Genomic DNA, 19,391 nt, shown 5'->3' on the forward strand with positions numbered 1-19,391 from the left:
CGATTACTCGTAAGCGAATCGCAATAGATTTCAGCAGCAAATACCACTCTCATTGTGATTTACCCTACTTCTCGAATGTTAGTGTGAATAGGCACTGCTCCATTTAAAAATGTCTGTGATACTCCCGCTAAACCCGCTGGGCAGAACAGGTACTTAGGATTGTGGAAAGGGCCAAATAGGTTGCGGTCAGTTTCATGTTCTAATTGTAATTTATTGTAATCTTATAACACTTTTACAGCCGAAGCGGCACATAGCCGGACCTTTACCGAATGCAACTCTTTCACGGCTGATGGCCTCCAAACAAGAAATCTTAACCAATCAACGAGATGAAATCCAATTAAGATAGCAATAAAGTAATTAAAAACACAAACATCACAGCAAGGTAGATAGAACGAACATGTACAAGGTGCAATACAAATGGCTGAAGGCCACAATGTTTAATAACCAAGAAATCTTAAAAATCAACAAGATAAAAACGCAATTAAAGAGGCAAATAAAACAAAAACAAAAACATATCACGGCTAAGTGGAAAGCCTCAAGGCGGATAGAACAAACATATGCAAGGTGCAATACCAATGGCTGAGGGCCACAATTAAGTTTCAAAATTTTAAAATATATCCATAATCTTTCAAAGGCAGAAGGCCGCAGTCTTTAAGCTGGAAAGATAAATTTTGGAATTAATTTAGCAAAATTTTAAGAAAAAAGAAGTATAAGCTTAAGCCTTAAATTTTAAATAGCTGAAAAGAGATAATTAAACACCAGTGGCACTCAGAAGCCTCCAGGGAGGTCGGTCTGCCCTCGTTCACTTAGGCGAGACAGGTGGTGAGCCAACCTACACTTGATCCGTCGAAACCAAACCAGGGGACAGCCACGGACCGACCGACACAACAACTTACTTGGCACCAATCGGTACATGAGAACTAGAAACATAAAATGCTACGGACATAATTATCCATAATTAAATATGTACAAACAGTCAGTGTTGCTCACAGGAAAACCTCCCCAACAGCGAACCACCGAAACGAACGACAACATGAATGGACGAGGTTTGCGTACTTAAAACACCAACTTTGACGTACTGATTCGGTGAACCACGAAGCTCTTAGCGATCGGACAGCTCCACATACGCTCCGACACTGCGAAGGGATGGCCGTGCGGTTCTAGGCGCTGCAGTCTGGAACCGCGAGACCGCTACGGTCGCAGGTTCGAATCCTGCCTCGGGCATGGATGTGTGTGATGTCCTTAGGTTAGTTAGGTTTAACTAGTTCTAAGTTCTAGGGGACTAATGACCTCAGAAGTTGAGTCCCATAGTGCTCAGAGCCATTTGAACCATTTGAACCATTTTGAACTGCGCAGGGACCGGCAGCGGACCCAGCGATTGCACCGCGCGGAGATATCTTCGCTGGTCCGCAGAAACCGGCCGACTGTCTGCTGATCCGTCCGTGACTGCTGCTCCGTCGCGACGGCAGTGCTGGTGTGTTTCCCACTCACTTCAGACACACGACGGCGGAAATACTGGCTCGGACCCAACCATGCAGAGGAAATACGCCCACTGGTTAAACGACATCCCTGCACCAGGAAAGGACTGACCCAGGTTCCACAAGATGGTAATTGAAGGGGCCCAGAAGCGAACAGAGAACCAGTTACACGTCACCCGATGAGATGACCGACCTCTCAGAGCCACTACGCCGACAAAATTTAAAATAATCCTCAGTGGGTCTAACGCCAACTACACACACAACCTGACAAACACTTACACGAAGACCTGAACGATACAACAGCAACTAAGCACGCACGAAGACAAATCGGGAGTCGATGCACGCACACACACACACAGCCGACTCATGAACCATCGGCGAGCCAAAACGCGACGCCCAGTAGGACGACCGACCGACGATCCACCAAGACCGCGGCCTGGCTCGAGTGATGCGTGGCGGCAATGGTCGGGCGAGCCATGTCGACGCGGATCCTACTGCTGCTCCAACCCGATTGCACTAGTGTCGCATTGCAACTCCCCGACTATCAGGTGCGAACTGCGGTCCAGACGCGTTCCAAATGACTGGCAGCCCGAAGTCGCGCGACATGAATTCGCGACGTGAACTCTCTTACAACAGACAACGACCGGGAAGTAATAGCAGTCAAGCGAAGATACTACGAGAGGGGATATATCGATACGCGCTGCTAACGACGCTCACGGTCAGGCAAAGCAGCCACTCAGTGACAGATGTAATTTAAAATAACGTAGTGAGGTGGAAGGACGTTAAAATCAAGGTGTAAAATGCACAATGGCGGCAACACAAGCCACACACGGCTCAGTATGCTTGCACAAAAATTACTCTTTCTAAGTATTACTACAACCTGTCACCGAGCGAGGTGTCGCAGTGGTTAGCAGACTGGACTAGTATCCGGAAAGACGGCGGTTCAAATCTGCGTCCGGCCACCCTGATTTAGGTTTTCCGTAATTTCCCTAAATCGCTTCAAGAAAATGGTGGGATGGTGCCTTTGAAAGGGCACGGCCGATTTCCTTCTCCATCTTTCCCCAATCCGAGCTTGTGCTTCGTCTATAATGACCTCATTGTCGACGGGACGTTAAACACTCCTCCTACACAGTCGGTTGACTGGATAACAATACGAGCCCACGACTCACAACCCATTCTGTGAAAACAGGAGGTCAACAGCACTTTCTGTTAGAACAATATTTGCGGTGCAAGTCTTAGGGATACTGTTTTACTGTTTCGCTGGAAGGAACAATGTTCTAAGCAGCCTGTACTACCTTCAATCATAGGGAATGAGAGACACGAAAAAGTAGAGAATATATATAACTTTGTTCTTTCCAGTGAAACCCCAAAAAATTTAGGAATGCATTCTTGACCATTTTGAGCACCGCAGCTAATTGACACTAATATTGATGATTAATGAGAACCATCACAGCTTTATTGAAATACATTTATTACGTCCCTACCGATTTCGTTCATCAGAACATCATCAGGTTGCCGAATAGTGCTATGGTACAATTCGGTAATCTGCTGATGATCTAACGAACGAGTCATGGCAATATAAAAGCGCAGCAACATAGCTGTGGCGTTTCTCAAAAATTCAAATGGCTCTAAGCACTATGGGACAACATCTGAGGTCATCACTCCCATAGACTTAGAACTACTTAAACCTAACTAACCTAAGGACATCATACACACCCATGCCCGAGGCAGGATTAGAACCTGCAAACGTAGCAGCCTTGTGGTTCTGGACTGAAGCGCCTAGAACCGCACGGCCACCGCGGCCGGCGGCGTTTCTCATTAATCATTACTATTAGTTGGGAGTGCGGCAGAGAGGGTTCTGGTTGGGAATATTTCGAAGAGAATTACAGAGGCGAGAAAATTAGCAGACTCAAGCAGAAGAGCTTTTGCAAAAAGAACATCTTTCTATTACCATATTTTTCATAGTTCTTAGACAGCAAATGCGGTGCATATTACTTTCACAAAAACAAAAGTCAGTCGTCAGATGCACAGAAATGTTTTAATTTCAGTTTACCGCTTCCAACAGTTAATCCGTCATCTTCAGAAGCTTGATGCTAGCTGAAATCATGTGACGGCTGAACATCCGCAACTGAGGAACTTATTAATGGAATAAAAAGCCACTTCGGTTGTAAGTAATTTGTATTTTTTATTACAGGACTGGTTTCGGAAGGTTAAACCTCCATCGTCAGGTGCCACCATCTGCGAACAAGAGAACGAGCTAGATTATAAGAACTATCGGGTTGATATTCCAAAATAGATGGTAAAGCCGTGAAAAGTGCTATTACTAAGATAATGATAAAATCATGTATGTGCTGCGGTCAGGCTAATCATTTATATAAGGTTGTGGCTGTCTTGTGCCTTGTAGGTGAAGTAATTTGACTGAATACCCTACATTGGTCCTGTATATTTGACATAAGTAAATCATCACCCATCAAAACAGTGATAAAGGAATTCATATGTACGAGTGCGCACGTACATAATCGCCGGCCGTTGTGGCCGAGCGGTTCTAGGCGCTTCAGTCCGGAACCGCGCTGCTGCTACGGTCGCAGGTTCGAATCCTGCCTCGGGCATGGATGTGCGTGATGTCCTTACGTTGTTTAGGTTTAAGTAGTTCTAAGTCTAGGGGACTAGTGACCTCAGATGTTAAGTCCCATAGTGCTCAGAGTCATTTGAACATTTGAACACGTACATTATCAGGTTCGTAATAAACAGGTGGTCTAAAGCACACTCAAAGTAATAAGCAAATGCCCTGGCAAACCTGGGCAAGAGATCTGGAACGAGATTCAAGTGGACGCATATCTGGACTGAGCCATGGCGGCTTCTGTGATGGCGCGCGCGCGACCTACTGGCGCCACTTGGGCGCCCGTTCCATCGATTCTGGTCCTCGTCGTATCATCTTTGCTTGGTTACATGTTTGCTCTGGAGATGTGTCGTAGGTAGCGGTATGTGGGACACGGATCTGGACCGGTGCGCCTGAGTACTCGGCGTCTTGGAGATTGCAGCAAGTTGAAACCAGTGACCGTAGGGGCCGCGGGGCCGCGCGTTTTCCTGCATCGTTGACAGTTGCTACAGGCGAGTTTAGCGGGCAAGGAGCGATTCTCGTCACATGCAACCTGGTTACGAAGTGCATCAGTTAAATGTGGTGTGCTAAATACGCCGAGATATATTGCTCAGTTGTTAGCAGCTACGAGCAGAAGGGCAGTATTATCCGGCGTCTACCTGGTGTCTTGAAGCTATTGGCCTCTTTCGTATTTATTTGAAATTATGTGTGAAGACTGTTTAGTAAGTACTGTTCCTAAATACTGTTAATTTGCCCCGGCTTGACGTGGCCAGGAACCCGGTGACTAAGCCTTTCGGTGAGCCCTTTTGGACCGGGTGGTGTGGCCGTGCGGTTGTAGGCGCTTCAGTCTCGAACCGCGTGACCGCTACGGTCGCAGCTTCGAGTCCTGCCTCGGGCATGGATGTGTGTGATGTCCTTAGGTTAATTAGGTTTAAGTAGTTCTAAGTTCTAGGGGACTGATGACCAGAGATGTTAAGTCACGTAGTGCTCAGAGCCATTTGAACCATTTTTGAGCCCTTTTGGGACTGTTTGTGTCCATCTGGAGGCTTCTGTAAGCGCCGAGCTAGTATTTTTCAATGTTAATCTTCTACTTGAAATCATTGTTTGTTATAATTGGGTATTTGGTACTGCTGATTGAGATTTCTGTTTGTTGTAGACTTTATGGCCCCCTCTTGTGCGAGTAATAGGATTTGGCCTGCACTAAAGTTGTGTGCCTTCAGCCTAAAGATATGCACGTGTGAGTCATATCTGCGTGCGTCCTTGTATTTGCATACTCTCTTATTATATGTTAAGAGGCCCTTCGAGTTATAGGTGTACATTTTAACCGGCCATCTGCCATTTGGTGCGTATCCAAATTGCAGTGTCTATTAGTCCCTAAGAGTCTCCAGTAAACGTATAGTTAGACTTATTTAATCTTGTGTGAATTATTATGTAATTATTCTTTTAAATGACTTTGTACATTTTTTTTTATTGGTGGAAGGTTAACTTGCAATTTTTATGAGCGTGCCGCTCCTATACTGAAATTTTTATAGTTGGTTTCCTTCAAAATTATCTTTAACTGCCGGTTTAAATATTGCTGTGTATGTTAATTTCTATCAAAATTGTTTGCTGTTTGTTGTTTTTCCCAAAGACCTATATGTTGGCAGGTCACACGCGCCTCTGCGGATCTTCCAGCCTCAAGCTGAGAACTCTTTTGGTATCGTGCCGCAGCGGTGGTATCGCTGGATTAAGACTTGGCTTTAGAAATTTTGGGGAAGTAATTGACTCAGTGTTTCTGTTCTTATAAGGCCCTTCTGGGCGTGTCATGAAAGCCTTTGGGCAAACTGATAAATGAGCTTCTTGATTTCTTTAAAACAATAAGGATTTAATTATGATCATCATTTTAATAGTGTTTTAGGGGCCCGGTAGTTTATTTCAGTACTTAATTTGATTTATGAGTAACAGACTTGTGGCCAATCAGTGAAGCACTACTGTTTGCTTCGGTTTTTACACATGGGAAGCGTTTGGGCTGCTTGGCCATATCTTTCCTATGTGAAGCAGAATAACATCGTCTCATGACACCAAGACGTCGTAATTTCTCTTAAGCTTCCTAGTACTGCCAGTAAAAGGAAAATTTAACGCCATTGTATGTCTCCTAGTAATGAGGTGGCTAACGGACTTTGAACAGCAACGTTATATGTACTTTTGCTTAATTTCTTGTGTTGGAAAAGGCCCTTCGAATACCATGGCAAAACAGGCATCCGTACCAACTAAACAGAAGAAACACAGACGAAAATGAAAGTGAACACTGCCCTGACAACTCAGCACCCCTTTTACAAGCCACGTTGGTACTCGATATCTTACCTGGGGCAACATCAACCTAACATTTTTCGCCCGCCAACAGCTAACACCATGGCAAAGGGGCCCCACAGAAAGTCCTTTACAGCTTCATTCCTCAACCCATAGCTCCACCAAAACTGACCAGCATGTCCAGAGCCACCACATCAGGGGGCGCTGTATTCCGACGGCAACATGTTGGTCAAAGATCATATGAATAGTGATACAGTGAGAGAAAGCTGCTACGGCTCACGCTTGTATTGGCGTTGGGGGGGGGGGGGGCGGTTGTCGGGGATATCCTAGAGAGGTAGGGGAAGGGGAGGGGGAGAGATGAGAGTTTATCAGAAGGAAGATTATCCCTAGTGTATCACAAATCAACCTCAAGGTGGTCATAAATCGATTAGCATAACAATAGGTTAAGAGGAGGTGGAGGGGGTCATAAGTCAATCAAGTTTGTCCCTGAATTCATGCAGCCCACACTAACAGAATCCACTCATGCTCTCTTTGCCCTGCTACTTCTGCAAATTCTCAGAAGAATAGTGCATATTCTCTGATTAATGACTTATTATTGAATTATACGAAGACTCTTCCTCAAAGAAAGCATAGCATATCAAACTTCCTCGATTACAAGTACAAGTGCTTCTCAAGTCTCTCCCTCTCCCTCTCCCTCTCCCTCTATGCTTCTCTCTCTCTTCTTTCTCTCGCTCTCTCTCAATCACGCACGCACGCACACACACACACACACACACACACACACACACACACACACACACACACACAGAGAGAGAGAGAGAGAGAGAGAGAGATGATTAATAAAAACAGTTTTCCAATAGTTTTAATTTTGGAAGAAATTGTGTTTCGTCTTCTCCACCCTTTGCATGGGGGCATTATTTTATATTTATGGAATGCAAATATTTTTTTTGTTAGCTGTATGTCCGATTACGCTGTTTCGTAAACGGCTGGCCCTGACTAGTTTTTGTACGCAATCTGACTGCATAGAATGACAACAAAGAATGTAAGAAAATTTCTGTTAACACAATTAACTAATTAAGCCCCCAGCAACTATAAAATCTACGAAGCCAACAAAGCACAAGTGTGGCTGTTCTGTATGTGGTAGTATGACTCAACGCACATCTGGCACGGTTCTTCTTCAACAAGACAAGAATTTTTAAATACCAATTATACTGATGTGATAAAAGAAAATTAGAAATACTATAATTGCGCAAGAAAACCAGAATTACACTCTAATACAAGAACACACGCCAGATGCTTTGTTGACTGAACCTGTAATGAAGCATTATTCAGGACACACAAATAATAAGAAAATAAAGAACAGTAGTTAGTTACCTTAATTTATATTGACGAAAAGCACTCAGATCATTACAATATCTCCATTGGAACAACATCTGCTATCTCTCCCATCAAATAACTGCATAAACATGGAACAACACTCTCCACTACCGCATCTCTCTCTGACTTCAGCTACAAGCAGTGTCCACCACAACTTCTCGGCAAGAACTGCTTGCCGCTACGTCTCAATAATCACTGCCAGTGGAGGCGGCGGAACAATACTCTCTGGCGCGATTTCTGGCGCTGTGGCTCAGTGTAGACACCTTTCATATGCCCTTCCTCCACGGGCTAGAATTTGATGGTATTTTTGCCAGCATTGGTGGTGAAAATACCACCAAATTCGTCAAAAAAAAAATACAGACAAAAATAAAAGATAATATTAATACGTAAGTATCATATAACTAGATAAAATTTTGGCTTTGCACTGACCTTTCAATAGCCTAATATATAAAATACACTTAGCAATACAAATTCTTTCATACATGTGACTTTACATAATAGTTTACACAAGTATTATGTGGTTAAACAGTTCAATCAATAGCGTCAGCAATGACGAATATGTACAGGTAAGAGTCTCATAACTTTTCACAAACAGTAATACACAAAAAATCAGTTTATACAAATATTCACATAAAATGTTTTCATAACAAGTGGTTGACAGTTCCAGCAGTAGCACCCAGCAATGTTGAGTAGGTGCAGACACCATCAGGTGACATCATTTCAGTAGAAGCAGTCCATCAGTGGCACCCAGCATTGTGGAACAGGTGCAGACTCCAACAGGTGACATCATTTCAGTAGAAGCAGTCCATCAGTGGCACCCAGCTTTGTGGAACAGGTGCAGACTCCAACAGGTCACATCATTTCAGTAGAAGCAGTCCATCAGTGGCACCCAGCATCGTGGAACAGGTGCAGGCTCCAACAGGTGACATCATTTCAGTAGAAGCAGTCCATCAGTGGCACCCAGCAATGTGGAGTAGGTGCAGACTCCAACAGGTGACATCATTTCAGTAGAAGCAGTCCATCAATGGCACCCAGCAATGTTGAGTAGGTGCAGATACCATCAGGTGACATCATTTCAGTAGAAGCAGTCCATCAGTGGCACCCAGCATTGTGGAACAGGTGCAGACTCCAACAGGTCACATCATTTCAGTAGAAGCAGTCCATCAGTGGCACCCAGCAATGTTGAGTAGGTGCAGACAGCAGTCCATAATATTCACTATCACTGATCACACAGTTCATCAGCAGAAATTAAACATGTCCTAGTGGCACCAATCATGTAGAAAAAGTACAAGTAACAGTCCATAATTTCACCATCACTAATCAGACAGTTCAAGCATGAACAATAGTTTGAATGCACATACAAATGCTTTTACAATGCTCTTACACTAAACATACAAATCATAACAAACACACAAATGATATCAGATAATTGTCATATTACTATTACAAATACACAAACATCAGTAAACTTATAATATTTATGGGTGTCAGTGCAAACCACTACAAACAAATAAAACAATATTTAGGAGATAGGTGGGTAGGATTAGGAAAGGAAAACACACAAAACACACTCACTCATCTTTCATCCACATTAAGTACTACTGTGTAATTGAATAGTGTTAACTGTGTGAATCCACTTCTGTCAAAATTTCATGTTCATCATGTGTATCAAGTAGTAGTGACAGCAATGTATAACAGTCAATAATAGTTAAGTTAACGTCATAGTCATCATGTCAAGACCAATGTTTACCAAGCCAGATCAAAATGTACGGTTGCTGAACAACTGTCAGTGTGCCAAGATATGCAACTTCCTCTTTCAAAAAAAAAAAAAGTACATACTGCTTAGTGATTTAACAAAGTGTGTGTAGACAATCTTCCTTCCATTTTAGTGTTCTAGTCTGCTATCTTCATCCTCCTTGTTCCATATAGACCAACAAAAAAAAAAAAAAATATGCACCTCACTTATTTTACCTCTTATACACCATAACTCCAATCAACTTCATATAATCTCAATACCTCCATAATACCTCTTCAATACGTCGATACATATAAACCTTATTGCCAGTATCATTTCACTTCCATAACAACTCTTTCCTCTAGTCAGTCTCCTCGATCGAGTACAGATAAAATCCTAATGCAAACCTCCTCATCCCATACAATCCGAAGACACACTGTCAACACACAACCTCTGTGTAATCCATCTGACCAAAATCTTCTACTCATTATGAATTATAAACAAAGAATGCATACATGACCTCTAACAGACTTAGTTCGAATCTCAGTAATTAAGTACGATTACGGAGTGTGAATGATCCTAATATTTCACAGTGTGTACACCACTTCAAGAATTATGGCAAACAGAAGCAAACATGTGGAGTATTTCTTGTGTCAAGTGTCACTTCCTATTTCAATTGCTCACGAAAAATGCAGTGTAATAACTGTGTTGGTATGTCATGTCGTTAGCTTCCTTCCTATTGGCATACATTTATACAGCTTTCATAAAACCTCCAGCTCATGTGACTTCTATGATGTTTCTTGTACTAAAGTCGCTCGTCGAATTACTGCAGTTCATTTTCTTATGTTAAAATATAAAGCACTGAGCGTAAGCAAAACAAGCAACGGCGAGTAAATATACCAGTAGTGAACAGAATGTCAACAAGTGGATGCAGCACAATTTCTATAACGAGGCTTCGCCAAGCGAACAATCCGTAACCCATACCACATCGTAACCCACACCCCATGTCCGTACACTGTACATCAGCATTGCTATATACCTAATTAAAGTATAGTTATGACAACAAGCAGAAATGTGTAAATGTGCAATCCATACGCATAGCAGTAAACATATATCTTACGTACTAAACAGGTCATTAGCATTGTATCTTAATAAGTAAACATGAAGGCGCAAGCAGATAAATCACAAAGTATAACTTACATACCTAACCACATCAGCATAATTAATCAGGTGACAATTATAATTTAAATAAATAGGCACAGCAGGCACATAATTAAAAATGTGACATCAGTGAAAAAGCAGTGCAGCCAAGCGATGCATAATATACACAAGTAACAATCCAGTTCATTAATAATCATTGTCAAAATCAGTTAACGTACGCAAGCACGTCGCTTCACAAGTAATTTCATTGAACATGTAATTTGCACAAAGTATGAATCACGTAATCGCGAGCAGCAAATTACGTCTAAAGTACGTACCTAAGTGGAAATATGTTACCTGAAAAATAAACTCAATTAATAATTACCTTTTTAGTTTATTACTTTCTTCTTCGAAATGACATTTTTCCTGAAATTTTCTCGATAGCAAGTCGTCTTAACGTCGGACACGCACAGAATTTACCTGAAGTTCTTAAATATTTTATAGAACCGTATCCTGAAAAATACTGAATGTTAATAACATAATTCATCAAGTCACTATAGCTTTATACTGAATTTAGTCGGAGAAATTAGACTGTGTATTTATTTACGACTGTCAGTGCATTCGCACTGAGCGCTCGATCAGCTGTAGGCGCGTGACGTAGGAAGTGATTGTTTGCGGTCAACGACTGCCTTGTGCGGCGCGCAGACTTCACTGTTGCTTTGAGTATATGCCGCCGCGCCGCCAAAACACAGTACGGTATCCTTGTACTCTCCGCATGTTTACATGTACCTGTTAGTTTCTCACAAGTATGTCATTCTACAAAAATTTTTCAAAAGTATATCATTCCACAAAAATTTTAACGTTAGATATATGATGTATTCCCTTAGAGCGTCGTGATTTAAGAGTTTCTACTTCGACAGTGTTATCATGAATAATTTTGCGAATTCTATATGGGCCGTTATAAAGCAGAAAAAATTTGCGACACAAGCCTTTTCCTTTGTGAGACAAACGATGAGACTTAATTAACACTTTCTGACCAACTGACAAGATTTTTAAACGACCAGGACGCTTAGCTGATTTCTCTCTTCTAGCAGCCGCAGATGCAATATTTTGTAGAGCCAGGTTGACAACTTCAGAATGCCGCAGTTTCCGTGTAGGCGGAAAAGGAACGATTTCAGAAATGCGATTTGTCGGTGCTTTGTTTTTTAATATCAGTATAGGTGGTAAAGAAGTTGAGTCGTTAGGAAGTTCATTCAGAATGTTTTGAAAAATATGAAGATACTGATCCCAAGTTCTGTGATTCTGATGACAATAAAGACGACACAATTTATTGATTTCCTTCATCCATCTCTCTGAAGCGTTAGATTGGGGGTGAAAAAGTGAAATGAAAATTGGTTTAATTTTACGACGCTGTAGAGTACGAAGCCAAATTTTAGAACGAAACTGTGATCCATTATCTGATATAACCTTATCAACATGACCCACTTCTTTAAGAAAATGTTTGATGAAAGCATTAGATACTGAACGAGCTGTTGCTTTGCGTAACGGTGTAAAACACACATATTTTGATGTCAACTCCACTGCTACGAAAATGTACGCAAAACCATTAGTAGATCGAACCACTGGACCGAACAAATCAACTGCAGCCATGTCCTTTAATTTCGCTGGAATGATAGGAAACAACGGTGCTCTGTGAGATACTGTTGGCGGCTTAGCCTTTTGACATAATTTGCATTTGGCAAGAACAAATCGAATACGTTTTTCCATATTATTGAAGTAGCAATTTTCTCGCAATTTATGAAAGCATTTTCTGGGGCCAAGTGTGCATAACTGAAATGCGTATACCAAATCAGCTTATTAACCCACTCATCAGGAATACAAACTAACCAAACAGAGTTGTCGACCGATTTTCGTTTAAAAAGAACTTTCCAGATAGATAGCAAAAAACGAGGTGTGGCCAAATTGTCCAATGTAACAAAGCGTCTAAGAAAATTACAGACACCAAGGAAACTACGAACATCACGTTTTGTGGTAGGAACAGCATAATCACGAATAGCATCAAGTTTTTCTGGATCAGGAAGAATACCTTCTGTAGAAATAATGTGACCAAGAAATTTCACCTGAGAACGACCAAATTCGGATTTTTCTAATTTCACCGTAATGCCAACTCTTACAAAAATACGTAATAATGAATCCAAAATTTTGTTGTGCTCACTCCAAGAACGTTTAGCAATAAGAATATCGTCAACCTATGAAGTAATATTGTCACGAAGATAAACAGGTAAAATTTCGTTTAAGCTACAAATGAATGCTGCAGAAGATACAGTAAGTCCAAACGGCAATTTACGAAATCACTTTTAGGTAAAATAGTCATATCTGGTTATTGTTTACTTACTCACTAGATAGATTGATAGTCGAAGAGTTGTTTTGATAGATGCAAAGAATAGTGAAAGAGTAGGCAGCGGTGCAGAAAACTAAAAGAGAAATAGCACCACTACAGCTCGAGGCCCTATGCTCGCTACGGCACATATTCATTAAAGCGTAATGAATCCCCTGAGGTCTTTAACAGCTGCACATAAATTTCAGTCTGTGACTTAGTGGCAAATTTGGCGGAAGTGCGTACAGAAATTGAGCTAACCATGAACATGGATGTATGTCATTCTTAGATTTGCGAAAGATCTTAAATTTCCGAACAGTCAAAAAGTGTTTATAGTCAAAGTTTTCTCCTCGTGGCGACAAAGACCTACCACGTCTGTCCCAGTCCGAATGTCGATTATTGTAAAGTTCGCGCGCCTGGCGCTCTCCTGTTGCATCCCGTAAATGAAACAAATTCCTTTCTTCAAACCCTTCTGCTATCTGTGATTCTAAATTTCTTTTGCCGTCTTTTCCTACGATTTCGCCTTCAATTTGTTTGACTTGCTTTCGTAATGCCTCAACTTCCCTTTTAACGCGTTCATTAAATTTTCCCTGATTTTCAACATGTTTATTTATGTTCTGGTACTCTTCGGTTTCTGCAAATGGCAATGGTGCTGTATCATCTGAATCTCTGTCCCCATTTAAACTAAGATTTGTCAGTTTACCTGAAATTTCCTCAACTCTTTCCGATAAGTCACCTAATTGTTCTTTCTGTTTATTTACGTCTTCCGTAAGTGTCGCGACTCGGGTTTCAGTATTGACACATATGGTAGCTAGCTGTTCATATTGTTGTGTTAGGTTATTTAATCTGTCATTTGGTACGGATTCCTCGATTCTCTCAAATATTTCTTCCTTATCCTTTGCACGTTGTAAATTTAACTCTGAAAATTTCTGTACTATCACACTGTGGTGTCACCGCCAGACACCACACTTGCTAGGTGGTAGCTTAAATCGGCCGCGGTCCATTAGTACATGTCGGACCCGCGTGTCGCCGCCATCAGTACTTGCAGACCTAGCGCCACCACATGGCAGGTCTAGAAGACGGACTAGCACTCGCCCCAGTTGTACGGACGACATTGCTAGCGACTAGACGTACGAAGCCTTCCTCTCATTTGCCGAGAGACAGTTAGAATAGCCTTCAGCTAAGTCCATAGCTACGACCTAGCAAGGCGCAGTTAACCATATCTGGAGAGAGTCTTACTTGTATTCACCATAGAGATGTACCACACAAGAGAATAAAGTTAAGTATATGAGATGCTCCGTTCTTTTCTCTATAGCATTCATCAAGTATCCTGTTTCAGACTTAACGCAGGACGGCGTGAGTTGACGCGTGCCCTATTCGGCCCCTTCATAATAACACTGTGTCGGCACTTCTGTCGACACACATAACACACACGATCTCTTTCTTCCTGTTCCCTATCCTGTTCCCTTTGTCTAATCTCTACTGCAACTAATCTATTATTGTGAGCATTCAAAATCGGTTGTACTTCTTCTCTGATTTCTTTCTTTAATTCATCTTTCATATTTTTGAAACATGTCCCTATTCGTGAGTCTAACCGTGTTTCCAGTGTTCCCATATCAGTTTTTAATTCAGATCCCAAAGTTTCCATCTGTGTTTTTAATTCAGATCTAAACCATGTTTCCATTGTTCCCATATCAGTTTTAATAGTTCCTATTTGTGTTCCCATATCTGTTTTTAGTTCAGATCGTAACTGTGATCCCACTGTTTCCATATCTGTTTTTAATTCAGATCGTAAATGCTCCATTGTTCCCATTTGTAAATCTAACCGAGATCCCAAATTTAATATTGCACCCATCAACTGCTCCATATTAAATGGTTCAGAATTCTTTTCGCCCCTAACATTTCCCGTAAAACTAACTTCCTTCTGCATAGCCATAAGGCTATCTGTGTTCGATACTATTTCAGAATCTTCTGTCGTTAATCTCGTACTCTGTGAATTTTCTGATTGAGAAAAATTTTGAAATGGTTCCGGACTATTTTCCCGACTTCTTACATTGTTTTCCACTTCATTATTCAACACACTGTTCTCCTGTGTTGGCGAGTTCGCCATGTTAACAATTTCGTCATTCTCACTATCCACCATTTTTGCCTTTTTCATAGATCGCGTAATCATTTACAAAACATACAAAACTCGTCACTATATGAAAATTACACACAATGACACTTTATCACCAACAATATCAATCACACGAAATGCTTCCTTCAAACACGATTAACGAACAATAGAAGAATGACAATCACCAAATCTACACATGCAATATAGACTACAATTACTAAACTACAAATTACTACAACAATACTACGGTCTACTAATTTTACAATCAGAAGATTCCAAGGGACGATCCGAAGCAGCGGTCGCCACGTGCATGGGGGCTTTATTTATATTTATGGAATGCAAATATTTTTTTTGTTAGCTGTATGTCCGATTACGCTGTTTCGTAAACGGCTGGCCCTGACTAGTTTTTGTACGCAATCTGACTGCATAGAATGACAACAAAGAATGTAAGAAAATTTCTGTTAACACAATTAACTAATTAAGCCCCCAGCAACTATAAAATCTACGAAGCCAACAAAGCACAAGTGTGGCTGTTCTGTATGTGGTAGTATGACTCAACGCACATCTGGCACGGTTCTTCTTCAACAAGACAAGAATTTTTAAATACCAATTATACTGACGTGATAAAAGAAAATTAGAAATACTATAATTGCGCAAGAAAACCAGAATTACACTCTAATACAAGAACACACGCCAGATGCTTTGTTGACTGAACCTGTAATGAAGCATTATTCAGGACACACAAATAATAAGAAAATAAAGAACAGTAGTTAGTTACCTTAATTTATATTGACGAAAAGCACTCAGATCATTACAATATCTCCATTGGAACAACATCTGCTATCTCTCCCATCAAATAACTGCATAAACATGGAACAACACTCTCCACTACCGCATCTCTCTCTGACTTCAGCTACAAGCAGTGTCCACCACAACTTCTCGGCAAGAACTGCTTGCCGCTACGTCTCAATAATCACTGCCAGTGGAGGCGGCGGAACAATACTCTCTGGCGCGATTTCTGGCGCTGTGGCTCAGTGTAGCCACCTTTCACCTTCTTCCACGTGTGCTGAAATTTATTCAAGTTGTCAGCACGCCCTGACTCAGGGGCATTATGCTACATAATCATGAGAGCAATAAGACGCTAACTGTTACACACTACTGTGTTTGTCCATTTGTGTTTTGTGTGTTTCATGGTCGCAAAGAGGCTGCTGTAGGGCAATGAAATTCCTGCTGCAGGTGCTGCCAACTGAGAAGCTGGACATTATTGTTACCTATCTTCAGCTACACACCTGGAGCAGAGCCTTCGGCATTGTGGCCGTCTCCTGTGACTATTATTATAATTCGACTTGATGTTCTTTTTATTTAACGAGAAAATATTACGTATGTTTTATTAAAGTCAGTTCATGTTTGTACTTCAACCTACATACAGCAATTATATGCACATAAAACTAAGAATTAGAATAAATATAATGAATTGTAATAAAAATGATTAAATATAATTATGTATATCGTACATCAGTATTAACATGTAATAGCATATGAATGAAATGCAATAAAGTTTTGTCAGAGAGTTAATATTGAGAAAGTATAGAACTGTGTTGATAATTATTTACAAGGTTGCATCTACATCTATCTACATCTACCTTTATACTCCGCAAGCCACCCAACGGTGTGTGGCGGAGGGCACTTTACGTGCCACTGTCATTACTTCCCTTTCCTGTTCCAGTCGCGTATGGTTCGCGGGAAGAACGACTGTCTGAAGGCCTCTGGGCGCGCTCTAATCTCTCTAATTTTACATTCGTGATCTCCCCGGGAGGTATAAGTAGGGGGAAGCAATATATTCGATACCTCATCCAGAAACGCACCCTCTCGAAACCTGGACAGCAAGCTACACCGCGATGCAGAGCGCCTCTCTTGCAGAGTCTGCCACTTGAGTTTGTTAAACATCTCCGTAACGCTATCACGGTTACCAAATAACCCTGTGACGAAACGCGCCGCTCTTCTTTGAATCTTCTCTATCTCCTCCGTCAACCCGATCTGGTACGGATCCCACACTGATGAGCAATACTCAAGTATAGATCGAACGAGTGTTTTGTAAGCCACCTCCTTTGTTGATGGACTACATTTTCTAAGGACTCTCCCAATGAATCTCAACCTGGTACCCGCCTTACCAACAATTAATTTTATATGATCATTCCACTTCGAATCGTTCCGCACGCATACTCCCAGATATTTTACAGAAGTAACTGCTACCAGTGTTTGTTCCGCTATCATATAATCATACAATAAAGGATCCTTCTTTCTATGTATTCGCAATACGTTACATTTGTCTCTGTTAAGGGTCAGTTGCCACTCCCTGCACCAAGTGCCTATCCGCTGCAGATCTTCCTGCATTTCGCTACAATTTTCTAATGCTGCAACTTCTCTGTATACTACAGCATCATCCGCGAAAAGCCGCATGGAACTTCCGACACTATCTACTAGGTCATTTATATATACTGTGAAAAGCAATGGTCCCATAACACTCCCCTGTGGCACACCAGAGGTTACTTTAACGTCTGTAGACGTCTCTCCGTTGATAACAACATGCTGTGTTCTGTTTGCTAAAAACTCTTCAATCCAGCCACACAGCTGGTCTGATATTCCGTAGGCTCTTACTTTGTTTATCAGGCGACAGTGCGGAACTGTATCGAACGCCTTCCGGAAGTCAAGAAAAATAGCATCTACCTGGGAGCCTGTATCTAATATTTTCTGGGTCTCATGAACAAATAAAGCGAGTTGGGTCTCATACGATCATTGTTTCCGGAATCCATGTTGATTCCTACATAGTAGATTCTGGGTTTCCAAAAACGACATGATACTCGAGCAAAAAACATGTTCTAAAATTCTACAACAGATCGACGTCAGAGATATAGGTCTATGCAAGTACTGAATTGTTCTACGGAAGCATTTGCCTGAATTAGAAGCCTGATTCAGACTTCGACTGAAGTAAACTAAAGCGAAGAATGTCGTATATTTGAAAACGTAGATTACGCGAATTGAAACTGTATGTGCAATACTTTGCTTTTTAGTGAAACAAAGCATTTCACATACAATCTTTAAACGACTTAGTGAAACGTATTAGTTGCAGATAATAATATGGAATTTGGAAACATGTTGCCTGTGACATTTCATTGTGATGCATAGAAATAAACCGTATACGAGTTATTTATTAACCAAAGAGTTTAGAATATCAGTTGAGATCTTCGCCGATTTTGACTTCTGGTGTAGGGTCTATGGACAGTCTAGCAACTGATAACAATGAAGTTACATCACATAGAATTCACATTAGGTACTAAAAGATTGTTCCTCATTGTTGGTATTGGATTGGTTTCTGCTCCTGATCCATTAAAAATAGCACCTGAGTGTCAAAATTTCTCGAGAAAAGATAGAAGCTGTCGTGCCCAAGGAATGAAGTCTTACCTGCTATAGCACAAGTCTGTGTTTACGATCGAGGTGATAATTGATACCGAACAATCTTAAAAAGGTATTTTGATCGATTGGATACAAATTTGTGAAATTATCAGGTCCTTGTAACTACTACAAATCACCAACACACAGTTATACGTATGCGACGAATATGACCAGTACAAGCGGGGACACTACTTAATAGATACTGTACTATGCGCCGTCGCACGTGAAACTAATACGAAATACCTTCCCCCCACTCTGGCTCAGGTTCTGGATACGCTCTTGATGACAAACGTTGGGGAAGTGTTCGCGTGTGTGGAAGACATATAACACAGGAGACAATGGAGAGAATGAAGAGGGGAAAAAGCTGTTGAGAATGTAGTGCTTTTAAAAATTACACTTGAAATGCTGATCGATCAAGTTCACATTACAGATTGGTGGAATATATATTCAGTATTCTCAGTATTGAACCCATCGTCATGCATCTGACGAATGTGGACATGAAATACTAATGACTGAGTGCGGAACTGAAAAACAAGTGCAGATGTTCAAAAGAGAAAAGGCCACTGGATATGACGCGGTAACATATTAGTTTCATTAACTATGCGAAACTTCTAGCCACTCTTATGGCAGCGTTGGCCGATGGAATAATGCAGCGTCCGAGGTCAGAAGGATAGGTGCAGGCCCTTAAGGTCTTTAAGAAAGATCGCCGCAAAGATTTACAGAATTACAAACCAATCTCATTAATGTAAACTGGTTTTTGGTATTAACGATTATTTTGTGCTCTTGTATAATGACTTTATGGAGTATAAATCTGTGAGAATTCGCAC

This window comes from Schistocerca cancellata, chromosome 2 (genome assembly GCF_023864275.1).
Source record: "Schistocerca cancellata isolate TAMUIC-IGC-003103 chromosome 2, iqSchCanc2.1, whole genome shotgun sequence".
Taxonomy (NCBI): Eukaryota; Metazoa; Arthropoda; class Insecta; order Orthoptera; family Acrididae; genus Schistocerca; species Schistocerca cancellata.